This window comes from Carassius auratus, chromosome 21, assembly GCF_003368295.1.
Source record: "Carassius auratus strain Wakin chromosome 21, ASM336829v1, whole genome shotgun sequence".
In the NCBI taxonomy this organism is placed as follows: Eukaryota; Metazoa; Chordata; class Actinopteri; order Cypriniformes; family Cyprinidae; genus Carassius; species Carassius auratus.
In genome coordinates this window covers 1,810,647-1,836,278 of record NC_039263.1, presented here as the reverse complement: position 1 = coordinate 1,836,278, position 25,632 = coordinate 1,810,647, and the positions used below count along the sequence as shown (strand labels likewise).

General features: G+C 37.6%; 1 protein-coding gene and 1 long non-coding RNA gene across 2 annotated transcripts in view; one reads left to right on the top strand and one right to left on the bottom strand.

The window, feature by feature from the left end:
- LOC113038190 (solute carrier family 22 member 4-like) overlaps positions 1-9,602 on the bottom strand; it is a 35,048-nt gene extending 25,446 nt beyond the window's left edge. The window contains exon 1 of the mRNA XM_026195445.1: positions 8,876-9,602. The gene's annotated coding sequence lies outside the window, so the exon portion shown is untranslated. The remainder of the gene's footprint in view (positions 1-8,875) is intronic.
- On the top strand, positions 1,389-25,199 carry LOC113038193 (uncharacterized). The gene is made up of 2 exons (XR_003274738.1): positions 1,389-1,530; positions 23,548-25,199. It is a non-coding gene; the product is annotated as an uncharacterized LOC113038193 (long non-coding RNA).
- Positions 25,200-25,632: the final 433 nt, after the last annotated feature.

Sequence of the window (25,632 nt, the reverse complement as noted above, 5' to 3'; positions counted from 1 at the left end):
AACAGCCGGTAAAAAAGTCGCGCGATAACGCGCGTCATCACTTCGATACCGAATTAGATCTGGCTTTTGTTCACACAGCGCTCGTTCCGGATCGATTACCGCAATGTTACTAGGTCCCCGACCCGGGTTCGATTCGGTAATCAATTCCGGGACGTGGTTGCTTTCACACAGAAGGCGACCAGGCAATGTTACGGGAATATTGCGGGTCCGACGTGCAGTGTGAAAGGGGCTTCTGTGTCTGCTCTCCCTCTCTTCAGGACATCTACCTCAAACGCTGCAGAAGTAGAGCTGTTAAAATCATCAAGGACTCCACCCACCCCAGTAATCATATTTTCACTTTGCTGCCATCTGGTAAGCGCTTCCGCAGCCTGATGGCAAAAACCGAGAGACTCAGGAGGAGTTTCTTCCCCCAGGCCATCAGGCTCCTAAACTCAAAACCAGCTTCTTATCATCCTCATGCCTCCACTTAATGTTCACTTTATCAGTAAGATCTTCATCATTCACTGCCTCACATAGACACACTGACAGTGTCACCCTGTTTGCACATTTGCACATTGTACATCCCTGTGTATCTTAATATTTAAGACTACAGTTTACTTTCATGCACATTATTTTGCGTTCTATATTTAATTCTACAATATATATCTTTTTTATATTTTATTCTTATATTTTGATTGTTTACTTTTATTTCATTCTTACGTAGCTATATTTATGTATATTTTCATCTGTGTTGTATTCTTTAATAATTGCACTGTCCATGGAGCGGACCTGACTCACATTTCACTGCTGTTATATATGCTGTATATAATTTTGTATGTGACGAATAAAAATCTTGAATCTTGAATAAACTTTATTTGAATGCTGACTACTGCATGTACAGTCCGGTAGATGAGGCCTGTGGTTAATACAATAATTTAATAATGTAATAATTTCTATAATAAATAATATAATAATTTCTTAATTCAAAATCAAACATTAATGAATCCATCTCTGATAATCCCTGATCGCTCTGGTCACGCAGGTTTGTTTAAACTCGTGTTAATATGACCTTCTTTCAAATTAATATCTCTAATGTCATCTCTCGGGCACCGTACCTAACCCTACAGTAAATGCATGTAGTTAATTCATTAATAGACTTATATGTATAATTGCACTAACGAGGACACCTAAAAATAAAGTGTAACCTTATTTTGTTTTAGTGTTGTAGGCTAGAATTAAAAATGGAAGAGAATGAAAGGAGGTCAGAGGATTGTCTGAAGAATAAGCCCCACATTAAGACCCGATCATCTACATGAGGATAGACAGAGCTTTTCTTAAACTGTGATGGTTTCTCTCTGAAGGTCATTTCCAGCACAGTCTCTGGTTTCTGGTGAATTCCTCTCATCTCCTCCCTCACATCTGAGTAAAGCGAAAGTGAAAGAGAGGTTTAAAGCCTTCAGTGTATTTGTGCTCGTCTGCTACCTTTCTGTCCTTCACGAGTTCGGATTAAACACATTTATTCTGTTCATTAGACACCACGATCGACTCTTGGTAAGCGTGTTTCAATCCTTCAATCTTATTTTAGATAACGAATCTAGTTTGTGTTCTTGATGATGATTGTTCTTCATGACTGCAGCTGTTTGCTTTCACATCAGCACATCACCACAAACGGGTTTAATGTCAGGGTTTACAGATGTCTCATAGCAAACATAACATTCACAGATATCTTGTGATGGTCTGCTGGATTGAGTATTAGTGAGTTTGGGGAATTTCATTGAGAATTTCACGTTCTGTGGCGATCTGAACGCTTTGCTGTTGGTGAATGTGAAAGAGAAAGTGACTCGGCGTTAAAACGTTATGGCACCGTGAGTCCAGTTTAGATCCCCGTTAACTTTACCTTCTATCGTTACACTGGCTGCGATCGTGAAGACACTCATGATATTTGCGCTGAAATCGTTGAGCGGTCGTGTAACGGTCGTGATGACGTCACGCCCCGCTCGGATTCTGCCGGGGGACGAGATGCTCTGATCAACGACGCTTCAGGACAACATTCAGGGTTCGCTCAGGAGTCAGTTATTGTGCCTTCATTGTTTAGTAAGTGTTGTTTAGTTCCTCTGTCTCTTTGTGATCACGTTTACGGCTGTGGTCATGGTAATGTAGAATCTGTGTAGAGTAACGCGGGAGATGCGCTGGAGTAACGATGGGTGCGTGCAGTGTCCAGCAGGGGGCAGAGTAACCACACACATCTACAGAGAACCAGAACACGTGACTGACACACACACACACACACACACACACACACACACACACACACTAAAGAGCTTCGACAGAATCTGTATTGTTTAAAGCAGCACTATAGATAAAGGTGACTTGACTTGACTTGTCGACCGTGAATAACACTATCTGAGGATTGCATTTGCATATTCAGGAATGAAATGTAAAACTCTTTAACTGAATAATAAAACAAGTGCTTTCCGCTGCACCATAGTACTTTGATACATAGCATTGTACAATTATATTATTTAACAATTATTTAGAACTGCTTAAACATTTTTTAAACTTTGCCCCAAAACTAAGAAATACAAGAATTGCACAAAACGCAAAGTGCCTCAGATCTCTTGTGATATTAAGCACTGAATTCAAAATATCACAAACACATATCAAAAGCAAACATTTGTCTTATGTTGTCTTATGTAACACATTTACCAAAACATAATATTTTTAGATAAATCATATAGTTTTGCCAAAAAAAATAAATAAATTCTGAAATGAAAACTGGGTCAAAGTCTGATGATTAGTGTCTGGTTTGTAGATCTGGTGTGTCAGCTTTCAGAAACTGAGACAGGGAAAGATTCTGTGTGTGAGCAGATGAAAAGAACTGTAATTACTAGATTCTTACACCTTCAATAGTGTAATTAGATTACTAAGTACTTTTACTACAAAGTATTGTAATACTTATACAAATTCTTTCTAAACCTCCTAACACCCGCGAACCAGTTCAGCAAAACAAGGATAGATGATAAAACAAGGATAGATGATAAAACAAGCATAGATGATAAAAGTGCATAAATCATTGATTAATTACTGAGCATTTAAAGGGAGATTGTGTTAATCGACTTGCTTTTATGTAGAGATCTATTTCATTCAAAGGAATTACATCAGAAGTTATTGTAATCGTAACACAGAAAAGTTAAGAGTAATCCCTTTCTTTATATTTTCAAAGGAAAAGTGATTAAATGAGAGTAATTAATCATTAGTAATGGTTTACACCCAGCACTGGTATTCGGTCTAAACCTCGTTCTCATGTTGTGTCCCGCGTCATTCATAAGCATTCATCATAATTAGTAATAGTTTTAAATGTCATAAATGTATTCATTAATCTTTGAGTTTCACATTCACGATTCAGTTTGAGATCACTGTGACTGTAGACTGAAGGCTTCTGTAATAAATGAACACATGAGGTTTGCTGGGTCAGATTACTGTTATCCAGACCTGGTTTGTTGAGTGCAGAGATTGACCGGTCAGAATCAAGCGCTCCAGACTGTGTTTACTCATATCTAATATGTGTTAATGACTCATTGATCAGATTTATCTGAGGTTTAATCTAATATACTATGTCTAAGCTCAGTGAGAGTCAGTGCAGTCTTGTCTGTCAGCTCTATATCTTCATATGATCACATGCTTTCATAACCAGAGGTGATCAAAATATGTCAAAGTATGTCAGTTAGTCATCGAGATATGGCACTGAATCTGAACTTTGTTGTTTGGCCTGTATGCCATGGTGATCAGCAGCAAAACAAGCAGCATTTCCATAGACATTCGCATGCAAACAATGCCTTTGTTCACGCTCCTGACTGAAATAAGAAATGCATTGCTCTTGACCTAGAAGAACTTGTAGTCACATTGTAATGTATTTACATGATAACTCAGAACATGCCTCACTCGAGCTGATGAACTGAGTCTGTAAACCCACACTGGATCAGATGAGTGCAGGGATTTTATAACTGATGTTTCAAATGACTAACATCTTCATAGTGAGATCTCTTTTAACTTTGACAGATATTGAAACCTATAATGCATCCAATCATTCATACGTGTCACGCAAAGTTTTAATGATCTGTAAATGTTTAACAACAGCAGCAGGTTTGATTCTTCCCTGTGGGTGTTTAAGGTGACCTTCTGTTGCAGATGATTGTCTCTTCACACAATGTGAGGAAATAAACAGAAGATGCGGTTTAGAGCTTGCAGTGGACACAAACACACATTGAAACGTTGGCATACTGTTGCAGGAACGCTGAATCATTCTGTAGTCAGTGTTTGAGGTCATGCTGGGCTTTGTTTACTTGCTTTTGCAAATGTCTTATTTTCCACTATGATCTACAGCAGACTGCTTGAAATAACAAACACTTGATCAGTCATCAGAGATCGGACGTATGGTATGCTGCGCGCCGGATTATGTAAAACTCGTCCTCACTGTATTTCCATGCATCTCTCTGCAAACTGGCATTTCAAGCAGCACAAGCTCAAACTCTGTCTGTTTTAGTGCAATGCAACAGAGATGATATGAAATCAAAGTGGCTCAGGAAATACAAAAAGCACAAATTTTCGAGTGTGAATTGCACAATCACAATGACTCGATGTCTGTTTAATCGCTCACCACTACCTCATGCTCGCTTCCACATGCGGAGAGTGTGTGAGTGTGTGAAACACATGTGATCCGCATGTGCTTCCTTTTCTGAACTAAAGCTGTTTCTCATCGCTGCTTAAAAACAGCTGCTGATGCTCAAACAACTGTAAACTACACCATGTGCTTGAAAACCCCTTAAAAGTCTTGTATTTGTATCCTAAGAGTACATATTACTATGTTAAGGGTATGTTTACTCCTGGACACTAATATGAACCCTTCAGATGTGAAGGAGCTTCCGCAGAGTTGCTTGTAAGGCTCCTGTTGCTGTGCCTTTTTTCTGACTTTTATCCTGTTGTTAAAGACAGATATTCTCATCTCCTTGAAAGATGCCAGGGTGTTGTTGGTTTTGTGTCAAAGATGAGCAGTTAGTAATGTGAAGTATGGCATGCAGGGAAGCAGGGTGGATTCCAGCGAGACTCAGGGATTTCTTGTAAACGCCCGTGTTTCCTCTCAAGGGCGACTCCGTCTGGTCACGCTGCAGAAGTGCTGCTGGAGATAAAGTCACGTGATTTACAAGAAATCCAAGCTGCCTCTGCCTAGGATTCTGCAGCGAGCTTCTGCAAACAGCTTTATGTGTGTCATTAGGAAACACAGCAGACGTCTGCAGCCAGCGACACACATGTATAATGCTCCGAGCTGTCCATGTTGATCGTGTCCATATGAAGCAGGGTTAGTGTTCGCTCTCAGGTCATTACAGTCACTGGTCTAGTGTTGTACAGCGGGGAAATATTTACCTGATCTCCCACTGGTTTTGTCATTTTGACCACTTACACAAAAAAAGAAAAGTAAAGAAGTGTTTGTATTTTATGGCAGGTTTATTTGAACGTATAGAGACAGAATACCAACAAAAAATCCAGAAAAAACATTATATAAAGGTTAGAAATTGATGTGAATTTCAGTGAGTGATACTGTAAGTATTTGATCCCGAGCCAAACATGATTCAGTTCTTGGAGCAGAAACCCTTACTAGTGAGCACAGAGAGGTCAGGTGTTTCTTGCAGGTGTGCACACATCTCAGGAGCGATTCTGATCCTCTCTAAATCTTTAGGGTCGTTCGGCAGCTGAAAGTTTCATCGCTCCACAGATCTTCTACAGGATTGAGGTCTGGACACTAGCTCGGCTCTCCATCACCTTCATCTGCTTCTTCTCGAGACACTTCTTTGTTGTCTTGGAGGTGTGTTTCGGGTCATTGTCCTGCTGGAAGACCCATCCATGACCCATCTTCAGTGTTCTGCTGAGGGAAGGAGGTTCTCCTCCAAGATTTTACAGAACATGAAGTCGTCCTGTACCCTACACAGAAAACAGCCCTGAAGTATAATATTTCGGCTCTGTGCTTGACTGTAAGATGCTGTTCTTGGTGTCATAGTCATCATTGCTCTTCCACCAAACACGGCGAGTCGAGTTCAAGCCAAACAGATCAGTTTTGATCTCATCTGACCACAGCACTTTCTCTCAAGTCTTCTCTGAATCATTAGATGTTCTCTGGCAGACTTTAGAGGGGTCTGAACTTGTGTCTTCTTGAGCGAGCGCTGCTCCTCTGGTGTAGTTCTGGGCTGATCCTTCATCTTTCTCGTGATCATCTTCACCGCATGAGGAGAGATCTTACACAGAGCTCCAGACCAAAGCTGAGGGTTGTTTTGTATTTCTTCCATTTCTGAATAATCACACTAACAGTTGTCTTCTCCAAGCTGCTTGCTGATGCACTTGAAGCCCATTCCAGTCTTGTGCAGATCTACAACCCTGTCTCTAACGTCCTTCCACAGCTCTTTGGTCTTGGTCTTGGTCTTGCTGAAGAGGTTGTGATGGAAGACACAGATCGTGTGGACAGGTGTCTTATACACCCAACCAGCTGATATTAGGAGTAACTTCTTAAAGTCTCAGCACTAATCTGTGTTCAGAGGACTCATAACCAAGAGTTACAGCTGGTTGGTGGGGATCTAATACTTATTTCATTGACTGAAAAGCAAATCAATGTCTAACCTTTATATAATGGTTTTTTTTTACTGGTATTCTGTCTTTATGCATTAAAATAAACCTACAATAAAAATTACAGACTCTTCATTTCTTTTGTAAGTGATCAAACTTACAAAATCAGCTGGGGATCAAATAAATCTTGTCCTCACTGTTCATCGGTCATTTGGTTCAAGGCAGTAAACATTGCACAAGATAAGTGCTTCATGTTTATAACAGCAGGCAGAACAATCGCTGTCTTGCCGTCTTTATGTAGGTCAGGTGTGTGTTGTCTGTCGGTAGAACAGCGTTAGTGTCCTGTAACTTCACAGGTGAACAGTGTTCACACGCTCAGCTTGACTCAGACTCATGCTTCTCACACAAAACATTATTCTCTGATAACAAGCTAAAAACACTTGTGAAACATTCCCACACTGTGTTGGCATAACGGACCGATGTTTCTAGCAGATGTGGTCAAGTTAAATACAACCTTCCTGAAACGTTTGAGTTGAACTTCCCTTTTCTGCTCCGCCTCATTAAAGAACAGTGATGAAATACGGCTGAGATGAAGCAGAGAATAATGGATCATCACACAACACTTCCACTGTTTCTCTACATCAGTCTGACAGATCACTACACTCACACACACAAACTATTTTAAATCTCTTCAGGTTCAGGATAGGTGAAGTAAAAGGTTCAAATAAACCCTATTTTAGGCTAAGTATAATAAAAACGCTGTCAATTGAACTTTTTTTGCTCTTTTTGACCACAGATGGTCAAGATGTTATAAAACATGACAAATAACAATTTCTGGGGTCAGAATAGTATTGAAAAATGTGTCCATTTGTCTCCGTGAGTTGTTTACATCAAAAGTTATGCCACTTTATATCATATTTAGATTTTTCAGGTTTGGTGCAAAGGGTTAAAAATCAAGCATTTTGGAGATTATTTCAGCTTGGTACCCAATTTAATCTTAAAATAGACACTTGAATGATAAAGAAATAATATGTCGTGAAAAAAAAAAATCACCCTATGCGCTTAAGGAAACAAAAAAATAGTTGATCCTCTACACATCTTTGGCCATTTTTTGCTATTTTTGTCCAGAAATAAGGTCAATATGTTGTCAAATGTCAAAAATAACCATTCCATTAAATTCCTGGGATCAGAATTGTATGGGAAAATGTGTTCATTTGTCTCTGTGTGTTGTTTACTTCTAATGTTATGCCACTTTCTATTTCATTTTTTAGACTTTTCGGGTTCCTGTCGGGTGCAGCAAAGGGTTAAAAAAGAACCCTTTGGGACATTATTTCAGCTTGGCACCTGGCAGATTCTGAAAATAGACACTTTAAGGATTTAAAAAAATCATGTGGCTTAAAAAAAGCCGGGGGGTGCACGTGGACCCCTATTTCCATCTAGACTAATATAGTCTTTATCAGCATATTAACTCATCTTGTAGATGTCCTGAGAGCCAGATTCACTGTAGGGGTAGTGCTGAAGTGTGTGTGTGTGTGTGTGTGTGTGCGCGTGTGTGTGTGCGTGTGCGTGTGTGTGTGTGTCTTTGAGAGTTATACGGTCACAGAGGATGTTTATAAAACAGAAAGGGTCAACATCACTGACCCTAACTCTGTCCTCTCGTAGTAAAGAGAAAGATACGAGGCACTAAAGCATTCTCTCATGTCACAATAAAGAGCACCAAAACTGTATTTATTATTTACATTTTGTTATGAATTTGTCAGAATTTTAAAGCTGATATTTTATTTATTAAGATGTAACAGAGCTCAAAGCTTATTGTGATTATTAGACAGCACCTGCACTACAAATAATATGAAGGTAATGAATGAATGAAGGGGATTTCTTCAAAGCTAGATCTGTGTAATAACTCTCAACACATGACGGCTCTCAGACAGATCAGAAACCTGAGATACGAGGAGAAATCATCCATCGCTCTCGCTGGAAACACTGATGACGTCTCAGGTCGCATTGTTCAGACCGTACATCTTGATTGGACAAACAATTTATGGTCCTACGCCTTCCACAGACGATATATAAATACATTTAGACACTTAAACAGTAACTGCTATTGGGATGTGAAGAGACTTTCAAGCAGCACAACAAAACCTGTTTTTGACCCAGTGACCTGCCTGCTTTTAACAGAACAGCATACAGACTAAGATCTCGACAAGAACAAGCCATATTACTATCGATTATAAACATGAGCTGTTAATGATATTGCCAATATCTATAGAGCTGCCAGCTTTACCTGTTATAGATGTGCACCAAACAGACTTTCTTCAGGTTTCTCCACGTCTCCTGATGTTTCCTCGTGTCTCTCTGTTCCTCGTGTCTCTCTGTTCTTCACGTCTCTGTCTTCCTCACGTCTCCTGACGTTTCCTCAGGTTTCTTCACGTCTCCTGACGTTTCCTCGTGTCTCTCTGTTCCTCGTGTCTCTGTGTTCTTCACGTCTCTGTCTTCCTCACGTCTCCTCACGTCTCCTGACGTTTCCTCAGGTTTCTTCACGTCTCCTGACGTTTCCTCGTGTCTCACGCTGCTTCAGCTGCTCCAGATCAGCTCTGTCTCACACTAAAACTGATGCGTATCGTTTCTGTTTATTACGTCAACAACTAAAGGTGTGATGATGGCAAAACATCAGGAAAAAGGCACTACATTTATACTTTTCAAACCATAGTTTCAGCAAAAACATATTAATATATAATTAATACATTAGTAATTAATAAATTTTTTCAAACAAGTTTTTGACTGTTTTGGTCGCAGTCTGGAGCCCTGTTCACTGTATTTTACTGCAATATTTCTTCTTTATTATTTTGTGTTGAGCAGAACTCATGGCACTAAACAATATTCACCTCTAAATTATACAAAACACGCACCTCATAAATAATATACATTTCTATACAAAGGATTTTTTTTTGCTACATATATTATCATATATAAATGAATTATACATATTATTAACATGTCCATATACAGTTTTCTGTGGGCATGTTATGAACCTGAGGATGTATAAATGTACAGTGGGGATCGAAAGTTTGGGCACCCCTTGCAGAATCTGTGAAAATATGAGTAATTTTCAAAAAATAAGAGAGATCATACTAAATGCATGTTATTTTTTATTTCGTACTGTCCTGATTAAGATATTGTACATAAAAGATATTAACATTTAGTCCAAAAGACAAAAAAAATTGCTGAAATTATTAAAATAACCCCACTCAAAAGTTTGGGAACCCTTGGTTCTTAGTGCTGTGTTCTGTTCCCTGATGATCCTCGACTGTCTTTCTGTTTTGTGATGGTTGTCCAAATTTGTCTTATTTTGTTGAAATAAAATTTTTTTTCCATTTAGTTCTGCCCTTCATAAGCAACAGAAGATACTCGTATGTTTCCCGGTAAACAAATTAAGTACAATTTACCTTGATCTTCAAATTCCAAAAGTTTTCACCCCCAGCTCCTAATGCATCTTGTTTCCTTCTGGAGCATCAGTGAATGTTTGAATCTTTTTAAATAGTTGTGTTTGAGTCCCTCAAATGTCCTCAGTGTGAAAAGATGCATCTCAAAATCATAAAGTCACTGGTGGAAAGGGTTCAAATATGTAAAGATGCTGGAAAACTGAAGAACGCTGCTCAGTTTAACTGTTCAGAACAAACAAGGGACTCATGCACAACCGTCACAAAACAGAAAGACAGTCGAGGATCATCAGGGAACAGAACACAGCACTAAGAACCAAGAGTTCCCAAACTTTTGAGTGGGGTTATTTTAATAATTTCAGCTATTTTTTTGTCTTGTGGACTAAATGTTAAAATATTTTATGTACAATATCTTACTCAGGACAGTACTAAACAAAAAATAACATGCATTTAGTATGATCTCTCTTATTTTTTGAAAATTACTCTTATTTTCACAGATTCTGCAAGGGGTGCCCAAACTTTCGATCCCCACTGTATGTGATAATAATACCATGATACTCTGCATCTGTGTGTGAGAACTCTGTTCAGAGGACCTGAAGGAGAGCATGCAAACGTCCAGCGGGTCACGCAGATCTGTTCTGACCTCTGACCTCTGACCTGCTCTCATGACAGCGCTGAGACTGGATGAGTTCCAGGAGCAGAAAGCGTCTGTGTGTATTTTATTTTATGACTGCAGCAGAAAGCCATTAGAGAATATGAGTCTGAACTACAGCAAACATATGATCCCTGATCCGCTCGCTCCTCACAACACGCTAGAGACGGCAGAACTGACTTCTTCTCCACAGAAACAGATATGTTCCAGTTAGGTGCTAATGCGTATGCTTTAGATACTGATGTAGTATACTCTGTTCAGGGTGAATAATGCTCAAGGGTGTGAAAGCGTCGCAGGGTCAGCGTCTGTGTCTGTTGTTCTGAGAGTGATATTGAGCAGATCTCCGTGTCTTTGGGATGTTTTTGGAGTTGTAATGAACTCTCCTTCAGTTCAGCTTCGTTCCGGTTCTTCCAGATGAAGAGTGTGTAATCATAACCAGATCTGTGGGTCGTTGTGCTTCCAGCGCAAGCTAAACAAAGACTGAAACCTGCAAGACGACTTCAGCTTCTGTGTTTATATCAAAGCATGAAAGAGGAGATCAGCGTGAGCAGATGCTCTGTGAATACAATCATTGTTGCTTTTGGTTGGCACTTGAAAACTAATTCTAGTTGTGAAAATTGAAGGTGATGAATCCATCCCTCATGTTCTCCAAACTCTTTTTGCACTGTTTTCCTTATAATTCAGAGAAATTTCCATATAACATAAGCTCTCTCTTTATGTAATTACAGCTTTGCATTGATTTTAGGAACGCACAGAACTTGGTAAACTACAGATCGTCTGATGTTATTATTTGTGAATTAAAGAGAGAATATATATATGGTATTTTGACTTGAATAAAATCAGTAATTTAGATGTTCCCATTTTTAAATAACAGCAATTAAACAGCTGTTTGTGCATTATTTTCACATCATAAATGCGTATGAATGTTTGTTTAACATCAATCGGTATTTCAGTATTGTGTGAATGTTTATGGCAGACTCAGCTGTGGCATCAGTTCCTCATTTTTTTTTTCTTTGTAAATGTGTGTACTCGTTTAGCAGGAAAGCCAGTAAATAAGTTGAGGTGTAATATGACCCATGTGATGAGTGGGAAAAAACTATGAAGAAGTTTACACGACAGGCTACTTTTATTATGCACCATTTCCATTCAAGCTTCTCAAATTTAACTGGATTCATAAGTTCAGATGAGGACACTACAAACATCTAGCGATGAACTGAGCAGGACAAAACAGAAACAACAGTTCATCGTCATTTCCCTTAAAGAGTGTTATGAACAAAACTTGTAGCCTACATGTACACACACACATTATACACACACACACAATATGTATTAGGGCTGCCAAAATTAACACGTTAATAATAATTCATTAACTCAAACTAATTGTAGCGGCACTAATTTAACGTGTGATTAACGCAGAGCGCAGTTTTGACCCGTGGCCTGTAGCTGGAGAAAAGTAGATGTCAGCTAAACGACTTTGTCTCTATATTAAGTGACATTAAAATAAATGTTTAAAATAAATAAAAAATGTCTAGCGACAAATTTCATTTCTTGGACAAACCTTGTTTAGTTTCTGAGATGTTTGCGTCTGCTCTGTTCATCGAGCACTTTAAAACAGATTTCATCTTGCTTCCCTCATTTTATAAGCAAGTATAGCCAAATTCAAAACACAGCTATTGTTTTTATCTCCATCAGACGACGGCTCGATTGTCAGGATTTTTGTGCAGATGAATATCTCGGAAGGGAGAGCTGGTGTAGTCATAAAGAAACAGTAAAATACAGTAAAAATGTATTCTTAGAGTTTTATGGAGAATTTGACAGCAGCAAAATACAGTATATGGGCACAGAGAGTCAAACAAATGTAATAAGAAATAATAAATATTTTGCATGTTCAGAAAAAGTGAGTTTCCCTGTTGTGCATTCGTGTGTGTAATAAACAAGAACAATTTCTTTGAAAAACATCTATGACCTTTGAAACATGTCTCGTCTTCATGCTCTGTGTTGAGTATGATTTAACTCATAAACAAACATTTGCAGGAAGCATCTGTATTTGTCCAGGTCGCGTGATTTTTCCAAGTAAGACATGTTCCTGGACCCACATCTTCTGATTATCCTGGATCAACATTATTATCGAGACTAAACCCAATCCCTAACCCTAAACATAACCCTACTCATAATTTATTCCTAAAATCAGTGGGAAATGAGAGCTGATTAACAAGGTGTAGAAGCACCTAACCCTGATTTTAAGCTTAAAACAGATATTTTCTAAATGGTTATATCTCAATTCTGATTGGTTGATTGGAATATTGTATTGAAAATGCTGTACTCTGTGAAATCATGCTCACCATTTGTCCATGCCTAAGGAAAGATTGCGATCAAGTAGCACACCTAGGTTCCTAACTGATGAGGAAGAATTGACAGAGCAACCATCAAGTCTTAGACAGTGTTCTCGGTTATTACATGCAGAGTTTTTAGGTCCTATAATTAACACCTCTGTTTTTTCAGAATTTAGCAGTAAGAAATTACTCGTCATCCAGTATTTTTATATTGACTATGCATTCCATTAGTTTTTCAAATTGGTGTGTTTCACCGGGCTGCGAGGAAATATAGAGCTGCGTATCATCAGCATAACAGTGAAAGCTAACACCATGTTTCCTGATGATATCTCCCAAGGGTAACATATAAAGCGTGAAGAGCAGCGGCCCTAGTACTGAGCCTTGAGGTACTCCATACTGCACTTGTGATCGATATGATACATCTTCATTCACTGCTACGAACTGACGGCGGTCATATAAGTACGATTTAAACCATGCTAATGCACTTCCACTGATGCCAACAAAGTGTTCAAGTCTATGCAAAAGAATGTTGTGGTCAATTGTGTCAAATGCAGCACTAAGATCCAATAAAACTAATAGAGAGATACACCCACGATCAGATGATAAGAGCAGATCATTTGTAACTCTAAGGAGAGCAGTCTCAGTACTATGATACGGTCTAAATCCTGACTGGAAATCCTCACATATACCATTTTTCTCTAAGAAGGAACATAATTGTGAGGATACCACCTTTTCTAGTATCTTGGACAGAAAAGGGAGATTCGAGATTGGTCTATATAATGTACTAGTTCTTTGAGGTCAGTTTGTGTTGATGAGAGGCTTAATAACAGCCAGTTTGAAGGTTTTGGGGACATATCCTAATGACAATGAGGAATTAATAATAGTCAGAAGAGGACCTATGACTTCTGGAAGCACCTCTTTTAGGAGCTTAGATGGTATAGGGTCTAACATACACGTTGTCGGTTTAGATGATTTAACAAGTTTATACAATTCTTCCTCTCCTATAGTAGATAATGAGTGGAACTGTTCCTCAGGGGGTCTATAGTGCACTGTCTGATGTGATACTGTAGCTGACGGTTGAATGGTTGCAATTTTATCTCTAATAGTATCGATTTTAGAAGTAAAGTAGTTCATAAAGTCATTACTGTTGTGGTGTTGGGAAATGTCAACACTTGTTCAGGCTTTATTTTTTGTTAATTTAGCCACTGTATTGAATAAATACCTGGGGTTATGTTTGTTTTCTTCTAAAAGAGAAGAAAGGTAATCGGATCTAGCAGTTTTTAATGCTTTTCTGTAGGATAGCTTACTTTCCTTCCAAGCAATACGAAATACCTCTAGTTTTGTTTTCCTCCAGCTGCGCTCCATTTTTCGGGCTGCTCTCTTTAGGGTGCGAGTATGCTCATTATACCATGGTGTCAAACTGTTTTCCTTAACCTTCCTTAAGCGTAAAGGAGCAACTGTATTTAAAGTGCTAGAAAAGAGAGAGTCCATAGTTTCTGTTACATCATCAAGTTGTTCTGAGGTTTTGGATATGCTAAGGAATTTGGATACATCAGGAAGATAACTTAAAAAGCAGTCTTTTGTGGTAGAAGTGATGGTTCTTCGATACTTGTAACAAGAAGTGGAATTTATTATTTTGGCTATATGAAGTTTGCACAGAACTAAATAATGATCTAAGATATCATCACTTGGCTGAATAATTTCAACACTATCAACATCAATTCCATGTGACAGTATTAAATCTAGAGTATGATTTCGACAATGAGTAGGTCCTGAAACTTGTTGTCTAGAGTTCAGAATGTCTATAAATGCTGATCCCAATGCATCTTTTTAATTATCGACATGGTATTAAAATCACCAACTATTAAAACTTTATCTGCAGGCAGAACTAACTCGGATGTAAAATCACCAAACTCTTTAATAAAGTCTGTATGGTGGCCTGGTGGCCTGTGTACAGTAGCCAGTACAAACATAACAGGGGATTTATCATTAACATTTGTTTCTCTGGATAATGTTATATGAAGCACCATTACTTCAAACGAGTTATACTTGAAGCCTGCTCTCTGAGAAATCCTGAAAACATTGTTATAAATTGAAGCAACTCCTCCACCTTTGCCTTTTAGACGCGGCTCGTGTTTATAACAGTAATCTTGGGGGGTGGACTCATTTCAAATAATGTAATCATCAGGTTTTAGCCATGTTTCTGTCAAACAGAGCACATCTATATTATGATCAGTGATCATGTTATTTACAAAAAGTGTTTTTGTAGAAAGGCATCTGATATTCAATAAGCCAAGCTTTATCATTTGTTTATCCATAAAACAAAAAAATGCCACTGATTTTGCTTTCAAACCTTCAGAAAACTTTAACTCGATTCTTCTCAAAACTTTGCTGACATTGTCGACTTATAGCTTATAGTTACTTTTCATTTGATTCCAACAAATCATACATCATTTTGAAAGTCTTTTTAATGAAGAATGTAGAATTAAAAATAACTAATTTTTAAAAATTAGTTTACACTCACACACACACAATATACACAAATACACTATAGCTTTATAAAGCATCACGAATAGGCAAATGACTGGTAGACATCATCAGTAAAGCTGAATAAAGACACTTTTGTCTCTTTACAGTCTGTTATTTTCCTGTTTACTACTGTGAAATGATCTTTATAAAGACTATAAAACACTATAGACATAAATGTGACTTGACTGGTGAATTTCATCAGCTATCAAGCTTGTAAAACGGTTTTAAAGGAGTTGGCGGAGATCAGCTTGATTTAGGTGGAGCTGGTGTTAATGCAGTCGTCTGTCCTGAGTGAAACAGAAGCTGTCTGTCATCAGTATTGATCTGCAGAGCTCTGATTTGATGCCGTTGTGCTGGAAGTCTCAGTTGTTACCCGCTGCAGAGGAAGGGCAGCGCTGCGTTTCACCTCAACGTTTTCTTACCACTTCCTCCAGAACACCGAGTCGCCCCATCTGCACTCGGTCTGCTGCACACAGACGGATTCTTTAAGACGAGGCCTGTATTATCGAACATGGACTTCACAGAGAGGGTTTCCTTCTCTTGCTCTTTTAACACTCTCCAGTGTTTGTGTGAGGACTAAAATCACACTGCACATTTCACTGTGTTTTATTTCTCTGGTAAAAGTCTTGGATCTTTTAGCTTAAAGCTCTGCAGGTCTTTCATCCCAAAGTGTTTCCCTCTCTTCACCTTTATCAATGAGTCCTATAACCAGCTTTATATTTAACTCTATTAGAAAGATTTCAGCTGAAACACAATGACACACGCCCAGTGTCTGTGTTAACATGCTTTTCTGTTAGCTATAATATTTAAAGAAACATATTTAAATGTAAAAGTATGTGTAAAATTATTAGAATCAGAATCACGTTTATTGCCAAGAACTGTATGTATACATGTACGAGGAATCTGTCTCGGTAACCTGTGCTTGACAAAGACAAAAGAAAAACAAGAATAAATAACAGAACAATGAGATGAGCCATTTTAGAATTAGACAAGTAAAAGCTATACAATAAGAGCAGAGAGAGAATTTTTATTTTATTTATTTTAAATCAGGAAGTTGAGAATATACAAATATGAAATACAAAATAAACATGAACATTACCTCTACATTTGTGCAGAATATATAAAGTGGGGGAGTGCAAATGTTCACAGTTGACACCTAAATTGTATATTCCTGAACATTTCTGAGCCAGTGCGAAGATTACAGTCTGGGATGTGAGAATATGAGAATATAGAATATAGAACGTGAGAATATAGAAAATAGAATATAGAACATGAGAATATAGAAAATAGAATATAGAATATAGAATATGAGAATATAGAACACAAGAATATAGAATATGAGAATATAGAATATAAGAATATAGAATATGAGAAAATAGAATATAGAACATGAGAATATAGAAAATAGAATATAGAATATAGAATATGAGAAAATAGAATATAGAACATGAGAATATAGAAAATAGAATATAGAATATAGAATATAGGATTATGAGAATATAGAATATAGAATATGAGAATATAGAACACAAGAATATAGAATATGAGAATATAGAATACGATAATATAGAATATGAGAATATAGAATATAAGAATATAGAAATAGAATATGAGAATATAGAATACAAGAATATAGAATATGAGAATATAGAATATAAGAATATAGAATATGAGAATATAGAATATAGAATAGAGAAAATAGATTATGAGAATATGAGATTATAGAATATTAGAATACAGAATATGAGAATATAGAATAGAATACGAGAATATAGAATATAAGAATATAGAATATGAGAATATAGAACATGAGAATATAGAATAGAATACGAGAATATAGAATATAAGAATATAGAATATGAGAATATAGAACATGAGAATATAGAATATAAGTAGATTATGAGAATATGAGATTATAGAATATTAGAATACAGAATATGAGAATATAGGATATACGAGAATATAGAACATGAAAATATGAGAATATCAAATATAAGAATATAGAATATGAGAATATAGAATATGAGAATATAGAATAGAACACGAGAATATAGAATATAGCAGCCGGAGGTGTATGTGTAATGTAACACGTGAAACAGCATGTGTGTGTGTGTGTGTGTGTGTGGCATCCTTTAAAAAATTCACCCAAAAATGAGTAGAAACATAATTCTATGCAAACGTTGATATAAAAAGTGATTTATATTTATACTAAAGTTGTATTGGAGTGTTGATTATTAAATAACTGTAATTAATTGGTTATTAAATAAACTTTATTTTAGTTTTTTGTTTCAGTTTTTGGTTAAGTGGAATTTCTAATTGTAGTAACACAAAACAAAGATACACAAAACATGACATTGACATGACAAAAGTCTTATAGTACTGTTATACAATTATACAAAGATTATATCATTTTAGGTTTTAGCCAAATTGATCCAGAAGTATAATTTCAGTGCATCACTAGTTAATGAGAGTGGAAATACAGCTCCTGCAGTGAATATTATCACAGTTAATGTCTAAATAATCGAGTTTTCAGTGAACTGTTTTCACACAAGTCAAAGATGTTGTTTAATCTGCAAATAAACCTGCCACATGCCATTAGAGTATGTTAGATGAAGCAGAAATGAGCAGTGAGTTAGATCATGTAGAAATAGACCCTTGTTTTATTCACCGTATGCTAATGTGCACCCTAGGATTCTCAGTGATTAAAGATCCCCTATTACTCTTCTGTACCCTGCTGCAGTCCAGGTCAAACATTTTGGGAAATACCATCAGCGGGCATTAGTGTGTGTGATAAGAGCGGGGAAAACCCAACACACTCAACACACGCTTCAGCTCACTTCACTTCACAAAGAGTGTCTCACGTTAACATCCTGGTTATAAATGTCTGCTTAACCCCAGTGAAGCAGAGGAGACACACTTCATTTGTCTGTCATGTTGAAACTTGTCCAAAAATAAACTAAACTGCAATGTTGTGTAAGGAAAGGGAAACTTCCGAGGAAGTGAAATACTAGAGTTTTATTCAGGACTGATACACGAGGTTCATCTGTACATGTGTGTGAGAGACGTGCTTCGGAAAAGACCCAGAAAACCTGGTGTTGTGAGAAACGACGGGGCTTTTAGGTTTCACTACAGATGGTGACAGAAGCCTTTGATGACGAATGGGGAACTGCATTCACTGTACAGTAAAACTAAATATAAATTAATGATGTATGACCCTACCTTATGTACATGAACTTTACTTCCATAAATAATAAACTGATGCATGAAGAACTTTGAAGAACATTGTCTTTGCTGTCACTTTTGATCAATTGAAAAAAAAAATTGTACTGAACCCAAACTCAAACAGTTGTGTATTAATATCCACTAGTTTTATGATTTGAATGTTACGAATTCATAAAAAATATCTCAGGCATTTGAAAAAGACATAAAAATAAATGATGAAGTTAAAAATTTCCCAAGAGTGTTGCCCGCGGTTGAAAAATTGCTGAAAGTTCAGGATCTGTCTATTGTTGAAGTCTTGAGAAATGTGTCAAATAAGCAGATGATTATGTTCCTCTTTCTGACGGTGATGTGTACGATTGGAAGGACAGAGAAATCTCCCACTCGCACAGAGAGAGCCACCATACACTAACTACACATCTGCAGCCAAACAGACTGAAACTGGGGTTTAATCAAGCTTTATTACATTTGACCTCTGCTGAAGGAATCCTTCAGGTGAATGGGTGCCGTCAGAACGAGAGTCTGATAAAAACATCCCAATAATCCACAGCACTCCAGTCCATCAGTGAACATCTGGAGAAGACTAAACCTGAAACACATCCAGCATTAAGATGATTTTAACTCAAACACATAGAGACTATAATCCATAATAACACTTCCTCCAGTGAAAAAGAGCATCAGCTGTTGTCGGATCAGATTGCTTCACATTTTCATTTGTGGCTGGAGTATTGCTGTAAGATTTAACATGCTAATATTTAACATGAATATCACACAAAAAAGAATGTAAGCAAGCACTTTGATTTACTTTTTAAGCAGCACTTTCTTTAAGCAACATTTCTTGTGTGTGTGTGTGCGTGTGTGTGTCTGAGTGAGTCTGTGTGTGTGTGAGTGTCTGAGTGAGTGTGTGTGTGTGAGTGTCTGAGTGAGTGTGTGTGTGTGTGTGTGTATGTGTGTGTGTGTGTGTGTGTGTGTGTGTGTGTGTCTGAGTGAGTGTGTGTGTGTGAGTGTCTGAGTGAGTGTGTGTGTGTGTGTGTGTGTGTGTGTGTGTGTGTGCGTGTGTGTGTGTGTGTGTGTGTGTGTGTGTGTGTGTGTGTGTGTGTGTGTGTGTGTGTGAGATTTTTTGTTTTTGTTTTTCCTGTTTAATGTTTTGCTTGACAGGTTGTTTGTGGGTTGCTCTGGTGCTGCTAGGTTGGACTCAGACTCAGACTTAGGGTCAAGGTCAGGGTCAGATTTAGGGTCAAGGTCAGGGTCAGACTTAGGGTCAGGGTCAGGGTCAGGGTCAGGTTGAGGGTCTGGTTTTGGCGTATCTCTCCTCACGAGTGTCTAAGCACTGATCTAAGGACAGATCCGTCCACAGCTGCTCCAGTGCCCCAGATGTTTTCTGATGCGTGAATTCTTACATAATCTGTTATTCAGCAGTATTGTGTTTCTGCTTTGGTCATTGTGTGTTTGTCTGCTCGACTGGCTGGATGAGTCCAGAGCTTTAATCACTTTTCTGCCCTGACCTGAAAAACCTACAGCATCTATATGGCGTGACAAGCATTTCAATAGAAGCACAAAGAATAACCATCTGAAAGAAGTGGAAAGACAACGAGCTTCAGAAACACAGATCAGCTGGAATGTTTGCTCAGAGCTTTAATCTAATCAGACACATGCGTGTGTAAACAGCACAGATGGTCATTGTGTCTCTCTCAGTGTAACAGTGTGTTGATCTGAACCTGAGACAGTGCGTTTAAGTCTGATTTGAGTGTCATTGACACACTATTGTTGTTGTTTTGATGTTTAGAATTTGTCTTTTTCATTTTTATTTTTATTTGATGTTTTAAAATGTTTGTCATTTTATTTATTTATTAAAATGTCTGTATAGTTTTTTGTCATTTTTATTTAATTTTAATTGTTTTACTACATCAAACTAAATTTAAACTAAATGTTGCTTGACACCTAGCTGAAATGAAATTAGTTAATATTTTATTTTACATTAACATTCATTTGGCAGGTGCTTTTATTTAAAGCAACTTGCAACTGAGGAATACATAAAGCAATTTACCGTACCTTGGCAATAAACACGAGAAGTACCCATTATTTACATTTACATTTACATTTAATCATTTAGCAGACGCTTTTATCCAAAGCGACTTACAAATGAGAACAATAGAAGCAGTCAGGTCAACAGGAGAACAACAACAGTATACAAGTGCCATGACAAGTCTCAGTTAGTCTAGAACAGAACGCATAGCCAGGTTATTTTTTTTTTTTTTTTTTTTTTTTTTTTTTAATTAAATGAACAAAGACAAGAAAATGAAAAGTACTGGTGTTAGTAGATTAAGTGCAGGCGAAAAAGATGAGTCTTCAGACGTTTCTTGAAAATTAGTAAAGACTCAGCTGTACGAATTGGGATTGGGAGGTCATCCACCAGCTGGGCACAGTCCAGGAAAAGGTCCGTGAGAGTGATTCTGAACTTCTTTGGGATGGTACCACAAGGCGTTGTTCACTTGCAGAGCGCAAACTTCTGGAGGGGACATAGGATTTAACCAGTGAGTTTAGGTAAGTTGGTGCCATGCCAGTGGTTGTCTTGTAGGCAAACATCAGTACCTTGAATTTGATGCGAGCGGCTACTGGTAGCCAGTGTAACCTGATGAGGAGAGGAGTAACATGAGCTTTTTTTGGCTCATTGAAGACAACCCTCGCTGCTGCATTCTGGATCATTTGCAGAGGCTTGACAGTACATGCAGGAAGAGCCAGGAGAGCATTACAATAGTCCAGTCTGGAGAGAACAAGAGCTTGGACAAGAAGTTGGGTTGCTTGCTCTGACAGGAAGGGTCTAATCATTATACAAGGTTTCAGTCATCAAATAGTAAAAGGTAGGACTGGAAGGGATGAGGATAAAAGTTATTTCTAGATTTTAGTTATTTCTTGAAGACTGTGAAATTAGTTCCATCATAGAAATGACAGGGACGATGTTCTGTTAGGAAGGGTCTGGTCTTCCTGATGTTGTGCAGTGCAAACCTGCATGATCGTGCTGTTTTTGTGATATGATCTTTAAAGGTCAGCTGATCATCAAGGATCACCCCAAGATTCCTGACCAGGAAGATGAGAAGCTCAGTCTTTGGTTGAGCTGCAGGTGATGTTCTTTCATCCATACTGAGATGTCCACCAGGCAGCCTGAGATCCGAGCAGGTGCCATGGGCCTTATTTATAAAGCATACTCACTTTTTCTGGTTGGAGTACTGCTCACTGTTCTTTAAAGAATTAGGATGATCACTGGTGATCTTTTAAATGTTAATGACATTAATTAAGAGTCATTTACAAGGCAGAGAGCTGAAACCATTCAGTTGCGCGCAAGATCAAGATAATTTGCAATTCATAGATTTCATATCTGAAAGTGTGGAAAACATTTTATGAATCACACATATGCTTACTTATCAAATTTAGGATGGTTTCTGCACAGCATTTTATAAATGAGGACTATTGAGTCTGAATGATGTGTCCTATGGAAGTTGTGTGTATGGAGAAAAGGAGCGGTCCAAGAACCGATCCCTGAGGAACCCCAGTGATCAGTCAGTATGCTTTAGTTGATTAACATTATTGATTACAGCAGATATATCCAGCAGATTGAGGACTGAAGATCTGGACGCAGCTCTTGCACTCCGTATCGCTTCAGTGACCAACACCAAGGTGTTTTCAGTTGATTGGCCACTTTTCCAGCAGGCTGTTCTGTGAAAGGAAGGACACTTGGTTGAATACAATGTGTTCATGGGATTTTGCTATGAATGGGAGGAGAGAGACGGGTCTATAGCTATCTATAAGTGAAATGTCTAGTGTCGTTTTTTGAGCAGTGGGGTTATATTATTTTATATTTCAAGTCACAAAAATATGGTTTTAGTTTAAGTGAAGTGGACATATTTAATCGAACTGGGAGAAGATGATTTCATTATGAAGAGGTGCGAGACGACCGTGCATTAGAGCAGACAGAACGTCACGTTTGGATTTCTCTCCGTCTGAGTTTAATGGATGAGAGTCTGTTGTTCTCATTGCACTCAGCGAGGGTTGGAATAACAGGAAAAACACTTTCACCACATGATATCTTATCATCCGTACATGTGTCTTCATATTTCGCTGTATTTATTTCAATAATTAAGTTTCTGTGTGTGCTAATGGTTGTCTAGTAACTCATACTTTCATTCATAAATATCAAATCTGATCAGATTCATGACACTTTGATGGGGCAGTTCATCCAATAATCATGATTCTGTCATCAATTACTCTCATCTCATTCTGAAACTGGCCTTCAGTCAGAAATTGTGCGGAGTGTGATGTTGGTGAAATGTTTGAATATGATCAGAATAAATGATCACAGGTGGTTGAAAGCGATATGAAGTGCATGCTAGTCTGTATAAAGTGAGTGCACGGCAGGTTTGCATTAACAGATGAAGCGCTCTATAGCAGGCTCTAATGTGGGTTAGCATGTGGCAGAACGACTGTGAAAGGTTTAGGTATTTGCTGTAAATTTAGCTTGTCTTGCAAACAACAGCTGATAAAATCAGTGATATGTAGGTGGGTTAGTCGTTGGTATGCCATCTTACGAGTCTAAAACTGTCTCAGAGAATGTACTTCCTCAAAAAGAGAACGAGCAGAGGAGGTTCAGATCTGTGATGTATGACACGACCGTCCATAAATCACACCGTCTCACATATATCATGTAGAGAAAGCCCTCGGGAGTCGGTTAGAGGAAACGGCTCACTGAATGTTTTCATCACACTTCCTTCTTTCCTTTGTGTTTCAGAGAGAAAGATTTAATACCGGGAGCCTGTGCTGTGTGAAACCTGCAGACCGGTGAAGACCTGACCAACCAACTAACTCCATGTGTATATAGCTGAAGATCTGTTTACTCGCCTCTGGAGCCATTTTGCTTTTCCTCACTCGTCACTTGAAGATTTTCTCTAAACAGACTTATTTCTGTATGAAGGGTTTCAGCTCTAATGTTGACTCTTGCCTAAACAAAGAAAAATAAACTGCTTTCCTCACTCAATACTGCCTGGAATTCTCTGAATTTAACACAGCTATTAACTTTCTAAGTCAGAGCAAGAGCAATTAATATTTTTAACATGTATTTATTTATGTATTGCTCCATATTAAGTTGAAATGAATGATGTATCAGTCCCAAACTCGTACGATTGTCCTTCGTCTGTGGATCAAGGAGGATTTGTTGAAGAATCAACACCACAATACTCAGTGAGTCTAAAGTTTCAAGCACCAAAAATAACATAAATGTGGTGTAAAAGTGATCATAAAACTGAGTCTTCTGAAGCGCTACGATCCTTTTATATGATGAACAGAGTGACATTTTAGCACGTAATCACGTTCACATCAGCCCATCTTTACAGATCCTTTTGAAAATGAAGTATGCTTTAAAAAGAGCGTTTATTATAGAAATAATTAATAAAAAACACCATAAGAAGTGTCACACTTTAGGGAGCAATTCTCACTATTAACTATGAATTCTGCCTCACTAAGCTTAATTTAATTTTCTGATCATTAATAGTTTAGATATGTGGTCAATTAAGGCATCTAAAATATTCTCATGCTTTAATATGTGTTTTAATAAACAGACATTATGCCAGTAATATTCATGCTAATAAACTATAGTTAACAGTGGGAACCGGTCCCTAAACTAAAGTGTTACTGAGTATACTGAAGTGAGAATGAGATATAACCTTAACTGTGTTATTTACAATTGAATGAAAGTGTATTATATATTAACTTTATATTAAATGCAATTAGATGACTTAAGCATTAAGTCATCTGTTGTCTTTGAAATATGGTTAAGTTCTGCTGAATGTACTGAGAAGTGTTTATGGTAAACTGTAATATACTCCTGGATGACTGCTTTATCAGTGTTCATGGTGTCATTGATAAGCCGCTCATGTACTGCCTTCATCTTGCATCCTTCAGAACAGACCACAGCTCTTTCCTGCCCACTTCATGCCAGTTTAACAAACCTTGACCAATATCACTCACACCAGAGGTTTTCCCCATGTCTGTCAGCCGATGGAGTCTGGTGAAGTGAAATCTGTGGATATCTGCTCAGACTGACACCATCAGATGAGATCAGACGTTGGACTGAATCCAGCTGGACTCTGAACAGATCTGAATAATGATCTCACCGTCTCTACAGCACCATCTGAACTGAATCAGGGATTCTCCTGTTCATCATCTCCATCTCGACTCTAGAAATAAAGCTGACTTGACTATATGCCATTTCTGTTTAAACTAGAATAGCATGTGCTTAAATATCTCTATATTCCCACATTTGCAATTTACTACATTTAGTAAAATATATGTGGATTTTAAATGTAATATTGCATAACAAACTATAGTTACAATTATAATCAAGTGCTTTATGAACACATCAAAATAAAGGTCTTCTTGAAAGCACGACACAAGTTTACTAAAACATGATTTTTATTAAAAACTTTAAAAGTGCACAATTTAAGTGTACATGAGTGAACCTTTTATTTCATTAATATGACATTATCTTATACGTTTTTTTTTTATGTAATCCACTTTAAAGATATGAGGTTCATTGCGAGTGCACATTGTTTAGCACAAGGTGAGGCCGGATCCAGTATGTGTCAATAACATCCAGCCTCATTGGTTCTTACATGTCACATGACTTACCATAACTTCAGGAGATTAAACCTCCAGTCACGAATCACTTTACAATAACCTTTGTGAGGACATCAGAAAACACTGTGTAAATATCTTTTTACGCTTATGTGTGTTCTGCAGGTGATTTGGTGTGAGGCTGTGTACTTTGTTATTTTGGGTGAACTGCCTCTTTAAAGAGACTTCTGTCTGAACAGTGAAA